This window comes from Mus musculus, chromosome 6 (assembly GCF_000001635.26).
Source record: "Mus musculus strain C57BL/6J chromosome 6, GRCm38.p6 C57BL/6J".
In the NCBI taxonomy this organism is placed as follows: domain Eukaryota; kingdom Metazoa; phylum Chordata; class Mammalia; order Rodentia; family Muridae; genus Mus; species Mus musculus.
The window spans coordinates 98,426,527-98,440,452 of NC_000072.6; positions in this window are offsets into that span (position 1 = coordinate 98,426,527).

The window sequence follows — 13,926 nt, forward strand, 5'->3', positions numbered from 1 at the left end:
GCCCTGATAACCATGAGACCTTAACTGTGCCATTTGAGGACTGGGGAATACATTTTTCTACTCTACAAAATGAAGGGGTGAAAGGAGCTAAAGGGATCTGCAACCCTATAGGAGGAACAACATTATGAACTAACCAGCACCCCGGAGCTCTTGACTCTAGCTGCATATGTATCAAAAGATGGCCTAGTCGGCCATCACTGGAAAGAGAGACCCATTGGACATTCAAACTTTATATGCCCCAGTACAGGGGAACGCCAGGGCCAAAAAGGGGGAGTGGGCGGGTAGGGGAGTGGGGGTGTGTGGGTATGGGGGACTTTTGGTATAGCATTGGAAATGTAAATGAGCTAAATACCTAATAAAAATGGAAAAAAAATGAAGGGGTGAGCTATATTCTAAAAATCTTTGGGAACAAAGATCAAGTTAGCAATAAATTAATGTATTGATAATGACTTATTTTCTTTTTAGTGCTTATGTATTGGTTTCATCAGCCTTCTTGACTTTTGCAATGTGAAAGAAAGAAACAAAGAAACCTCACAAAAATGAGAAAAAAATCGTTTAAACCTGATTTCATTATGAAACTTTAACCTAAAAGCATTTGGGTTTGCCACCCAGAAGTTTTTAATTCCCTAGACTACTTTGTACCTCTCCAGCAGTCCCAGGCTACTAATATTCATGGATACCCTTGATATAAATTCCAGTTTGCCAATCTCCTCTGTGGCCATCTCCACCATGCAGAATGCACAGTTCCGGTGAAGAGGTAATGGGTCCATTCTGCAGCTACAAAATCCAAGATGACATACTGGCCCCGGGACTTGGACCATCACCAATGCCTGCTCCTCCATCACTCTCATAGACCAGTCATCCCCGAAGACACTTTCACTGTAGCTGCAGACAACACTAGGAATATGAAAAGCAAACATCTGCTCGATTGCCCAGGGAACATCTGAACATGACTCCTGAGAGATCTAAATAATCAGTTTACTTAATAAGGGAGAAAAGAGTCCCAGAAGCAAACAGATTAGAGAAACAGCAGGCTGTCTATGCTCACACCACCTGGACTGCCCTATCATATCTAGACTTGGATATCAAGGCAGGGTTGGGCCTAGGTCGGGCTGGGGTGCAAGAACAGTTCCTTTGCTGTGAACATTTTCTTATGCTCTGTCAAGGTGAAATTTTTTAAATTAATTTTTTTCCCAGGCCAGCCTGAAGTTTGCTCTGTAGCTAAGGCTCACCCTAAACTTCTGTTCTCCCTTCATCAGTTAGAACTATAGATGTACATACATATATAGATGTGGAATCACCAGTACCTATAACTGTTGATACCTAAAAATACGAAACAAGGAGCCGAGGAGATGGTTTGATGGATAGAGTGCTTGCCCCACAAGTATGAGCACTAGAGTTCCCACCTCCAGTACCCATGTGAAAGTTGGTGGACACAGCATCCAGCAGATAATCCTACTGCTAGGAGCAGACACTGTGTTCCCAGAACGAGATGGCTACCTACACTAACTAAACTAGAGACCTCTGAGTTCACATGAGAGACCCTGGCTAAGTAAATAAAGTGGAGAGGAATTGAAAATACCTGATGCTGAAGTCTGACCTCCATAAGCATATGCATACCCACATGCATATGAACAAGTATACATATATGTACAGTGTACATACACGCACACAAGCAAAAGGGGGAAATGAGCCAGGCTCTGTGGTACACATCTACAATCCTAGACTCAAGCAACAGAGGCAGGAGGAATGCTGTGACTTTGAAAACAGTTTGGGCTACACAGAAAGTACTAGACACCCAGGCCTATATAGCATGACGTTATCTCAAGTATATCAGGAGAAATGATGCAGTATGATGTCCCTACACGGGAATGTGTGACTGCATAGGGAGTGGTTTAAATCACTTTGTTTCAACAACCCATCTCTTCAAGTTGATACAGTGAATGTGTTTCGGCAATGCTAATACAATTAAAACAACATAGTTGTGCAAAAGTATTACTTAGTGAGCAGGTAGACTGCAACAAGCAACTTAAATGTTCATAAAGGGCTGGAGAGATGGCTCAAGATTAAAAAACACTGGCTGTTCTTCCAAAGTTCTGGGTTCGATTCTCAGCACTCACAGAACAGCTATGACCTGTCTGTAATTCCAGTCTCAGGGGATCCCAAACCTACTAGTCTCTGGTGAAGCATGAACATGGTGTACAGGCGTAAAATGCATGTAAAAGAACAATAAAAAGTAGAACTGATTGTCTCACTCGTTCCATGCTTTTGGAATGGAAATGACAGGAAAGGAAGGTAAAACTGGTGTTGCCAATTGCCCCTAATGCGGGTCTTCAGAAAAGCCCATGCCCAATTCAGCACATTCAACCTGGGCTTTAAAACCACAGAGTAAAATATCACAGACAGTTCTAGGTTAAAAGACACACAGAAGGAAGATTCATCCTGCATGAATTTCTTCATTCTCTATGTCAAACAGTCTTAGATGGCTGAGACTGGAGACTTTCTAGCAGTAAGGTTTTTTGTTTTTGTTTTTGTTTTTTTAAATATGTGAACCTATTCTTGACTTTTGTATAGAAGTTTCAACTGACAGGAGGAATTTTCCATCTAAATCTTCCCTCCACCCAGAGGAGCATTACTTACTTGAAAATATTCAACATATCCATTCACAGGAGATGAATGGACAGCTATTTTCTTCCTTGTTTATTTCTAGACATGTCAGGTTTTCTTTCTTTCCTTTTTTTTTCTCTCTTATAATAACAGGAAATGGCAGTACACAGAGAGGGACAGACAGGGACAAGAGCATTATTTTTTTTTCCTCGTGTTTTGCAATGATGGGATAATGTGCAATCGACATGTTATGAAATCCATAACAATGACGGCTTTGAGTGTTTAGAAGCAAGAGGGATGCTTCCTCCCGGTTTTGAATAATTTTTAATGATAGTATGACCATTTGGTTCATTCTTCCTTTCAATTTCCTTTTGCGTTAATGAGGGGAAGCTTTTAAAGGACCAATTCAGCACTGGTGAAATTAAAAGAAGCAGTTAAACTTCATGAATTGAATATGTAAAAACATATTACCATGATGGACTTGTCTTAGCAAAGGCATCCGACAGACTTTAAGTGTAATGTATTAACGAAGTCAAACCGAATCCACCACCGTCTGTCCATCTTGTTTTAAACACATCACACTGACAGCCTTCCTGTCATTATATGTATAATATTTTCTATTGCATGGTACACTTGACAAAATATTTGGTCATTAAGTGGATTTGAAGAAAAAAAAAAACAAACAGAAGAATGAAATACCTAAATGCTCATGTTTTCTTTAAATTTTGGGGGAAAGTGTGTGTTTGTGAGATGATCAAGTCACAAGAATATCTTAATATCTGAAGAGTTGTCAGTTTTCTAAGTGGTTGCTTTGTTCATATAATAATGGGTGCTTCGGAGTGCTTGCTAAAAGATAAGGTACACGGAGTTATGCTTTCTGACTTCGCATTACAGTGTCAGCAGCACAGATGAAGGCACACACAGGGCTTCAGTGCAGAGTTGATTTAGTGTTTTGGTGTCAGAGTGCTGCGTCTGTGGTGGCAGAGCCAAGATTATGTGGCCCATAGTAGGTAGGTTTCAATCTCCTTAGACTCCCAAACACCTAGTGCATACTCCTGGAACCAAGGCAGTTGGTGGCATCCTGGATGAAGTCAGGAACTAGAGTGACTACCCTGAGTCAAGGTGTTCTTAACAAAGCACCTCATCTCTCCTAGAACCTAGTGATTGCAGAAAGAAAACATTCTGGGCTTTAGTAGCTATGGGAATTTTTATCCAAATAGCAACCCAAGAAGCTCAGCTTGGGAGTGAAGGCATCATCAATTTCACAGTTAACTTTTAACAAAGAGAAACAGTCTTGCTTTATGTTCTTGTTTTTGACACAAGACCTATCCATCTCCTGCAGGCTGACCTTAGATCAACTGGTCATCCTGCCTCAGCCTCCTAGGGCTGGGGTTGTAGGCATGCACCATCCTGTCTAGGCCCAAGTCATCCCTTTAAAACTTCTCTTTTCTAACGTGAAAACTGCAAGTCAAGGGATCCACATAACAAACAAATTGAAATACCATGGAAAACCTCCCAGGTCTGTAATTAGGAAAATCCACAAATAGACACCTAGGATTCAATCTATATTCCATCATGAGATGGAGCTCTCTGTTGCTTCCTCTGTCATTTTAGTGACACTTCAATCTGTATGAACATTCCTATGCGGACTTCTCTACAAACACAGCCCAGTGTTCAGATACCATATCTTCCAGTACCTCTCCTGGTATGTAAGATAGTGTGTGTATGAGCACACAGTGACCATGAAAAGAAACAGAAGAAAATCAGCACCCACCAGGAGCCCCTTTTTGTCAGCCTCTCCTGTAGAAGTCAAATTAAGTGCAGACGCAGAAAATAGATGCAAAGTAATGGAAATGCAACATCAAATATATTAAAATCACATAAAGAGGAACGGAAAGCTGGAATTCCCGTCCTGGAGACAGTCGCAAGACAAAAGAGCCCCAGATACTTCTCACAGAACGTTTGGTGGGGCTTCTGCTTGCCCTGCATATTCTGTGTATTTTCAGAAATTGTGTGTATAAATAGCATCTCAAAAGAGGGCACTATTTAGGGGAAATAATAGGCATTAATTAAAACACGGACAATAGGGAATGAAGGTTCATAGCTTTCTAAAATTAGAGGCAGATGATCCAATAACAAATTGTGCCACCTTACCAGTCTGCAGTTGCTTCTGTTCATTGTCCCCTTTGTCACCTTCACTGTCTATCTAAACAGAGTGTAGGTGAAGGCTCCATATTGTTTTCTAGGTGGTTCTTTATGAACATTTTTTCTGAAGCTTATCGGGCAAAGAAAGGGGGGGTGCATAGAGAAGGCAAAGCCAGCCCTTTGTACTAGAGATTTCCATAAACTGAACGCTAGAAGACCCTCTGATTTCTGCCCTACCTTTGGGCTTAGATACTTTTGTTTTATGGAAAGGCTTCTGAAAGGCTTCAGATATTTTGTGAAGTCTCATGTGAGGTACTGATTTAAACAAAGATGAAAAGACACATTATCAAGTGTCACTTCAGCATCTCTAGTGACTTGAGTAGTGAGCAACCTCTGGTCTATTCCTTACTACCTTCTAGAGATTATAAATAGAGTAAGATGATTGCCTCTGTCCAACTGATGTATTTCTTGGAGTTTGGGACAAACACTAAAGGTTGGAAGAAATACTGTTGGAGTATATTAAAAAATTTTTTTTTACCTTTTATAGATAACCGATATCATCATTGAGGGGAATTCCATGAGAAGGTATTGTACTGCTGTGCTTTCAGTGCCACTTGGGGGAATTAATCACCTTCTCTGAGCCTGGACTTCCATATCTATAAGTTAGTGACTATAACGCTGGGTTTTCCCCATGAGCTTTTTGAAAGAATCAAATCTAGACAGAAAAGTGCTGCTAAGATAAGTTTGTGAATATGTGGTATTTAATGTGACTTAGTCCCACCACGCTACCTTTCTGGATCTTGGTTTACTCAGTTATAAAGTGGGTAAGTAGGCTTTCCCTAGAGAAGCCCCATTAATAATGTGTCATGATAAAAAACCAAAATCATTGACACCAAAGTCTACAAAAAGGTGTGTGTGCACGCCTGAGAGTGTTTGTGTGTGTGCACATGTATCTGTGAGTGTGCATGAATGAGTGCATGTGTGCATGGGCACCTGTATGTATTCCTGTGCATTTGCATGTGTGTGTGCCTGTGAGTACATATGTATGAGTGCATGTGGGTGTGAAATTTGATGGCAGAGAGCTGGCTCAGTGGATAAATGCACTTGATGGCAGGACCTGAGTTTGATTCCCAGGACTTAGATGGTAAAAGGAGAGGATTGACTCCTACAAATTTTCCTCTGACCTTCACAAATATGCCCTAGCATGTACATACATACATACACACACACACACACACACACACACACACACACACACACACACTAAATGAAAAAAGTCAATTTGAAAATTAATGCTGTCCTTGGTTAAGAGTAAAATTGGTAAAAATGCATGATCCAAGAGGCAGAACCATTCACATGAAACTTTGACACAGAAGAAAAAGAAGGAAAAAAATCCTGAATCCAGAGAAGAGATGAAGAAAACTTGAGAGGAGGAGAGAAGCTCTAACAATTACTGTCAACTGGAAGATTTGGGGGGGGGGGGTGGCAGGGGGAGGAGTGGAGGAAATTACACCCTGCTGACTTCTGCTAACAGCCCCCTTCCACTCAGCAGAACAAAGGTGAGCGCAGCATGGCTGGTAATATTTAAGATATTATGAATTCATTTTGTAGACAAAATGTAGACTGGGACTGGGGACTCATCTGTCATCATCGTGTCTTCTGTCAAAAGCATGTTGCCCTTGGCAATGGGTCTGCTGTTGCTAATTTCGTTTGTTTAGAAGCTTGCTTTTTCCTCCTTGGTTCTCCGAGTTGCTGTGAATTAAAAAAAAAAATTAAAACTCACAAAAGCAAAGTGTCTTTGATTGATTTCTGATGGTGGCTCTGACACCATTGTACTTGATGTTTGTTACATAGGTGGGTGGGTGGCACTCCCCTCCTTCTCTGTGGCTGCTATTGTTCCAAAGTAGATCAGGATTTTTTTTTCAGGAAGATCTGGGGGAAGAAAAGCAAGAATGATGTGCTAGTGACAACTAGGAAGACCCTCTTTAGCTTTCTGCCTTTCGCTGCAGAAATATTTCCTAAAAACCGTTGGGAGAGGTCATTGTCCTTATCAAACCCCAAGTTTTCCTTACCTCTAAAAGGAGCAAAAAATATCCTAGTTAGGTGTACCTTCTAAGTTCCAGGGCACAAAGGTCTCAAGAGGAATTATTCACCTTTATTCTGCCTACACTTCTTTTTGGTTAATTATCAACACCACAGAGAAAGTCATGTTGTCGAGCGTTGGGTACAGAGCCCTTTAATTACGTGGCCTTCCAAATGACCTTTAGAAACACTCTCCCCATATCATTTCACGTTAACTCCCTGTCGAGTTTGGAGTCTGTGTACAGCAAGTGACTATCTGGCTCTTCTATCTATCTCTATTTTGCTGTGGAGACACAGGAAGATGTATTTTAAATTATTCATAAGCTTTAGATAGAAACCTAAGCAAATTAAAATGTAGGCCAATATAGAGAGAAATGATAATGGGCATATAAGTATTTGTGGCTCCTGTAGCTTCCATTGGGACAATCATAAAATTAATTTCATACCTTGCACAGTAATTTCAATGGGAACAATTTCTCAGTTCGTGGTCAAACTTGTTTCCAACATTGATGGAGATGAACACTAGAGAAAGTATTGAATTTTCTTTCTAATTAGCTTTTTCTTATGAAATAGCTTCTTAATCATTTCCCTTCGTGTCCAGTACATAAAGGTATCTATTCCTTTTAAACTGTATGTGAATTTAATTTATATGCCAATGATGTTTAATGCATTGTCTAGTCTGCATCTCATTACTGTCATTAATAAGCGCGGCGGTACATCTAGTTACAAGGTTAATTGGGACAAATCTGGACTCCTTTCTAAGTGTAAATACTGTATCTCAGCAGTGTGTTCCTCCAGATATGTGGAGAAAGTTTCAGTATTTTACCCTGCGTTCGTCCTTCCTTTGCAGACCAGTCAATCTAAATGCAATAGGAAGCCATTTTTCTGTATACACTGCATCGAACTTGCTCAGAGTTTGGCTTTTTAAAACAGGATTGCTGATCCCGTCACAGCCATGCAATCCCCAAGTCTCCCCTGTCTTTATCTGAAACTATTTGAAGGACTAGATTTGACTAAGAATAACCCCCAGTAAACTTAATGATATTCATAGAAATTTTCCATGAGTAAGTTCTGACCTAATAGAAAATATTGTAGGCTTTTAACTATATGCTGGGGATGGGGATGGCTGCCTTTCTGTATTATCCAGGCTAGTCTTCGACTGGCACTCAAGTGATCTCTCCCTACTCAGCCTAGTGAGCAATTATCTAGGACTATCTCTAAGCAAGAGCCACCATGTTTAGCGCTAAACATTTTCAGTTTTATATTTTGATTTTCCCATTGAAGTTTCCACTTGATGCAGTTGGCATTAGAAGTAACCAGATTTTTTTTTCACTGACAAAGTGAAATAAGCCAGCACTCACCTGCTATGAATTTAAGAATGAGACTCTAGCCAGTGCTCAAGCAGAAAAAGGACCTGTCAGAGATCCTACCAGAGCCCCCTTCTGCTCGTATCATAGGCATCACAATCAGATGAGGCCTCACTCCAGCTAAGCCCAGATCAAGCTTCAGCGTCCTGTTCTGCTCACAGTTCCAGTCTGAAGCAAGTTAGCCAGTTAGAAAGGCACCCAAAGGCCGTGTGGCTCAGGAGCCAAGCCCAGAATCTATTGATCAGAAAGATCTGATCCTCAGTGAATTGTATCTCTTTGCCTAGATTCACCTGTCACTGGACTCAACAGTCTACTGAGATGGTTATCAATTCAGGTAATTTTGATGAGGACTCATTTGGAATGAACTTCATCTATTAACTTAAAATCAGAACAGCCATAGTGTTAAGACATCAATCCAAAAGATCCCGTATGTGGTCTTTTCCCTAGAACAATGTCTATGTGAGATACCTTTCTAGCTTGCCTGTGATATAAACATCCAGGCTCCATCTTTGAATCATTGTGGGCTGTCTCCTCCCTCTCCCTCTCCCTCTCCCTCTCCCTCTCCCTCTCCCTCTCCCCCCCTTGCTCGATCGCTTTCTTTCTTTCTTTTTTTACTTTGTGTGTGTGTGTGTGTGTGTGTGTGTGTGTATGCATTCATGTGCATATAGGCGCTGAATACTAAATCTGCCCCCAAGACACATGGAAGAAACCAGTGCAGAGGGAATCTCCTCTTGGTGCCCTTCTGTCCAGGCTGGTGGCTGCTGGAGGTTTAACTCCCTGCTAAACTGATAAAGACACAGGAAATTTCATTTAAATAATGCCTACTTCTCTCAGGGTGTTAAAGCAGAAGTAAAACACAGCGTGAGCCCATACTTAAAAACCTTGCAGTGGGTGACACGATCTGTTCTCAAAAGTAGAAGAGTTCTCCGGAGGAGCAGTGGTCCCATAGCGTCTTCTTTTAGTCTTATTAATAAACATGTGCTTGCCTGGATTCAATGTTATTCTACTACAGCCCTCACTCAGAACCCATGCACCCACCCTCTAGCTGTCAGGAATGTTGGCTGCAGGGGGCTCACAGCTGTGTCCCTTTCCAGCCCGGAGCTGCCTCTCCCAAGGTGAGAGTCCCCACCCTCTGAGTGACTGACCAGTAACAGAATACAAAGGCGCAGCACATTTTCAGGAAACACAGCGGGAGGCATGCTCAGTTTCTTCAAACCATGCTGTGGCTATCTGCTATTGTGATTTGTAAGTCCTTGGGAGTTTGAAGTAACTTAGTAACCTGCAAGCGAACTGGTACTTGGAAGTTTTAGCTGTGTTGCCTGGTCTTCCGAAGTACTTGGTCCCTTTTAGTTTTCTTTAATAGTCTGTATTTTTAAAAATTATTTTATGCTTTGACGCTTTGTGCGTATTTATAAATATATTTTCCTTGGACAATTTTATGCCTGTGTATAATGGATTTTGATGTGATCCACCTTCATGTCTGTCTGCTCCAGGTGAAACCTTCTTCTTTCCTACTAATCCTCTTCCTGTTTTCCTGTATGAGTGACTTCCCAAGTTTAATTGAGGTGACTTGCAAAAGCAGGGGTGGGATTATTCATTACAGTTTGGGTCACTTACCAGTGGCTACACCACCGAGGAAGATGGCATCTGGTCCCCAGCAACCACTAGCTGCCAATGTCCTCATGCAGGAGTGACTGTACCTGCACAGCTGTTCACATTGAGGACCCTGAAGCTTATTAAGCTGAAACTGGGAAAGCCATGCATGCAAACATGCCCACAATTACTGGAGAAGGGAGAGGATTACTGCATAGTTTCCAGGCAAAAGAAAAATTTCTTTCTAGAAATGTAGGGGTGATTTGTGGAGCCATGGTGTTACTGTGCTCCGAGTATATGGGAGACAGCAATGGTCTCAAGGGATCATTGGCTCCAAGAATCAGTACAAAATGAACTCCTCTTTTCATAAATTATCAGTACTAGTAAGTACAGTTGGATATAGAGTTATTTTCATTGATGTGTGACAACTTTTGATTTGAAAAACAAAACAACTTTTCCTAAGGGCTCTTCAGATACTCCTGAAGTAGAAATATTACAGTTGGATTTTTTTATTAAAAAAAAAAGACAAAAAAAGTCAAAATGTTAAAGTAATAATTACAACTCTCATGTCTAAAAGGCTTCAGGTTTTGATTTTAAAACAAAACAAAACACTAAATACATCTCCTTTAATTCTCTCAATACCCCTTTCCCTCTCGAAAGGAAGGGACTCCCAAAGAAGCAGGATGAGGAATTTGAACAGTTGATGGCAGAGAGTGAGTTGGAACTGGGCGGTGTGTCTTTTTTATGCTACCAATATGAACTGACTCTGGGCACTAGAAAAAAGAAAAACAAAATAAAACAATAACAATAGCAATAACAAAACACTAAATGACAAAAGGCAGTCAAAGAGAAGTGAGACTAGAGACATCTTCAGATCTGAAGAGAGCTTCGTCGGTCAATTAAACCCGAGCTAGAATTATTTGGTAGTTAACGGTGACAAATTAATTTCTTCCCTAATAAAGCACCCATAGAAAAACCAGGTATCGCAGCAGAAGGATCCCCCTCACCTGAATGCCCAGCTATAGAACTTTCCAGGATCTACAAATAAAAAAATCTAATCATGTCTCAATCAGGTCCAGCCAATCAGAATCCGAACCGTGGGGCAGAAAATCAGAATTTAAATAAAAGTTGCAATTAGAACCCACCCGAACTAGCATGCCATTCATTTATGTTCTCAGTGCTAAGAGACAGTCAGAAAATCATCCCCACAGTAGGAAGGGCTGGTGAAGATTTTTGCCTCCTGATAGAATATTGAAAATTATCTTCATCAGTGGGTTAATTGGCTTAATTTTCTTTCAGATGGTAACTTTCAAATGCTTGGTCTTAATTAGCATGGGTAAATGAGAAATGTAGGTGATTCACACTACCCAGTTTCTTTATTCTCCAGGGAGTTCCATCCCTTCCCCTTAAGATAGTTGAAATTGCTGAAGGCTACATTGATTAAAATAAATTATGCTGGTATTTTAAACCAGTAAAAATGAAGACAGAATTGACTCACGCCTGGTCCATTTAAAATAAAATGCAACTCCATACATAGCATAGCGGAGAGTCAGTATGAGCTGCTCAGGTGAATCTTGTGTGTTGTAGTAAAACACAAACCCTAATATTGAAACAGTGCTGTTGAAGAGGTCTGCTTTTCCAAAGGAGGGAAAGAATTCAAGGTTCTTTGAGTCTTGAATAAAGTTATGAATGAAAAGTAAAAGAGTGGATGAATAAAATAAGGAAAACAATGTTTGCCAACCCTAGATTATTTCTTTTACTATTTCATGATTATCTCTATCAGGAGTCTTGGTGAGCATCGCTAACTAATTTAGTGAGTTACTTCATTCTGAATTTGTGTGTGTGCATGTGTGTGTGTGCATGTGTGTGTGTGCGTGTGTGTGTGTGTGTGTGTGTGTGTGTGTGTGTGTGTATCTTCATCCAATGTCAGGCTTTACATAATTTCTACTTTATATTAATCAGAGTCTAACTGTAAAAGTTATATCACTTATTAACCTATGCATAAAAATCTAAAGATACCAAAATATAATATCCTCATAACGTTATACAACAATTTTTCCAAATTATCTAACAAGCATGAGCCTTCATCATTTTGTGAACAGCTGACTACAGAAACTCTAAGGAGAGAAAAGATAAAGCCAAGGATTTATTTTAGATAATTTTAATAAAATATTTTTTAGAAATTAAATTAATACGGTATTTTTTCTAGTAGCACCTATATATAATAACCGAATACTTAAAATACCAAAATGATCTTGGTTTTCTGAAACTTGACATAAAACAACTGAAAAATATCTTTGAAAATATTATACACAAAAAGCTAAAATACAATGTGAGTCAAATAATATTATTATGTCATTCATAATCAGATCTTAACATAGTATTTGCTAAGTTATATTTATAATAAACCACATTCATAACAAATAACTCAATAATTTATATTTTATTTAAAATATTGACACCTCTACTTATAATGGACTTTAAAAAGTATCTAACAGATAGGTTTTACATAAAATTTATGCTTACAACATTTGCTAAATTATTTATGTAGATACATAGCTGATATAAAAAGGAAGGTATGTACACAGAAAGGTAGAAGACAAAAGCAAATTATAAATGAAAAAAGTGAAAGGAAAGGGATTGATATGTTAGTATCAAGATGGATACTACAGCTGTCTTTTGAATTATTTATGGTTTTCTGTAGTTCCAATATTTTCTAGAATGCCCGCTTCATTTTTTTAAGTCGGATAACATATTATTATTAATATTATGATATTATACCATCAACCCTTCTTTTACCTTCCCATGGAGAAACCAGGTCCACACCGTTTTATGCTGTGAATTTAGATTCTATAAGCTGTTGCTTCCCTGGAGTCGGTAGGGAGCAAGCACTTAGGCATGGAGAGCACATCTTCCTCACTGTCTATTAGCATCTCCGTTCCTAGATTGCTCCCCAAATAAAAACAAGCACTGAACTTCCAATCAGTGATGATAATTTAATTTCCCCCTCAGCTGTAAGTACCAGCAAACAGTCAGGCAATCAGCGAGAAAAACATGTTCTCCTGGTTTATTTTTACATTAAGTAATTAACATTTTTTTTCTCTCTCTAACTAACATGAGGTCTAAAAGTATAGGCTTAGCTGACCTAATTGCAGAAGGCTTTTTAGAAACACTCACGAGTGTGTTTAGGAAAGGCAGACTTAGAAGTGAGGTGTTTCGATAAAACCTGGAAATGACTGAACCCTTATAGACATCTTTAAGATAAAAGAGTGTGTTGGACGAAGACAGGGGCTGATATGTCTTATCATGAAAAGTTGTCAATGACGTCGAAATGAACAGAAAAGGTCCAAGGTTCCCTTCCACCATTTAGTGTGCAGCATTGCTTAGCAGACCCTCCTACTCTGGGGTTACTAGAGTCCACCAATATGCAGTTTTGGTGATGTTCTATTATTGAGCTGACTGGATATCTCTATAGAGACCAAAATTAAGTTTCAGGGTCTTGTTCATGAGCTGTTCATAATGATGTAATTTGTCTGTCCAGAGAGATACAATTGCTTTCTGTCCTGTAGATAAGATGACCCCAAATAATGTCAAAATTCCCAATGCCATGTGTGATATTGAAAATGTCCTTTGAATCCATTTTAATGTTTTACTGACTCATTCATTAATTAATTGATTGACTATCTTTGGACTAGATTAATTTCACATTTGTACAAAAAGTCATTTTGCTTTGGCCAAAGCCACATATTACCACATGAAATATGTTGAGGTTATAAAAAGCAGATAAAACACAAAGCAGTCCATAGGTCAAGTGCTCTCTAAGTGTGATTTAGGAAACTTGAAGTATCTGACTTGAACTTTTAAGCATACTTCATGTAATTTTTCAAATAATGATGAAAAATTGCAACTACACTAAAATATGTAAACTCCAGATTTCTCACTTTGGATGTCACTTCTACATGAGCTGTGGATTCCACTCATTGTCTTTACGACGTGTACAAAGGATGGATGTGAGATCAAATCAAACACAGTATTTGCAGCATTAAAAGTAGTACCTAAAACGTGTTACAAATACAAAAGATATTTTGTATCTGTGATTTAAGACAAGATTTTTCTAGACAGTCCAGGCTAG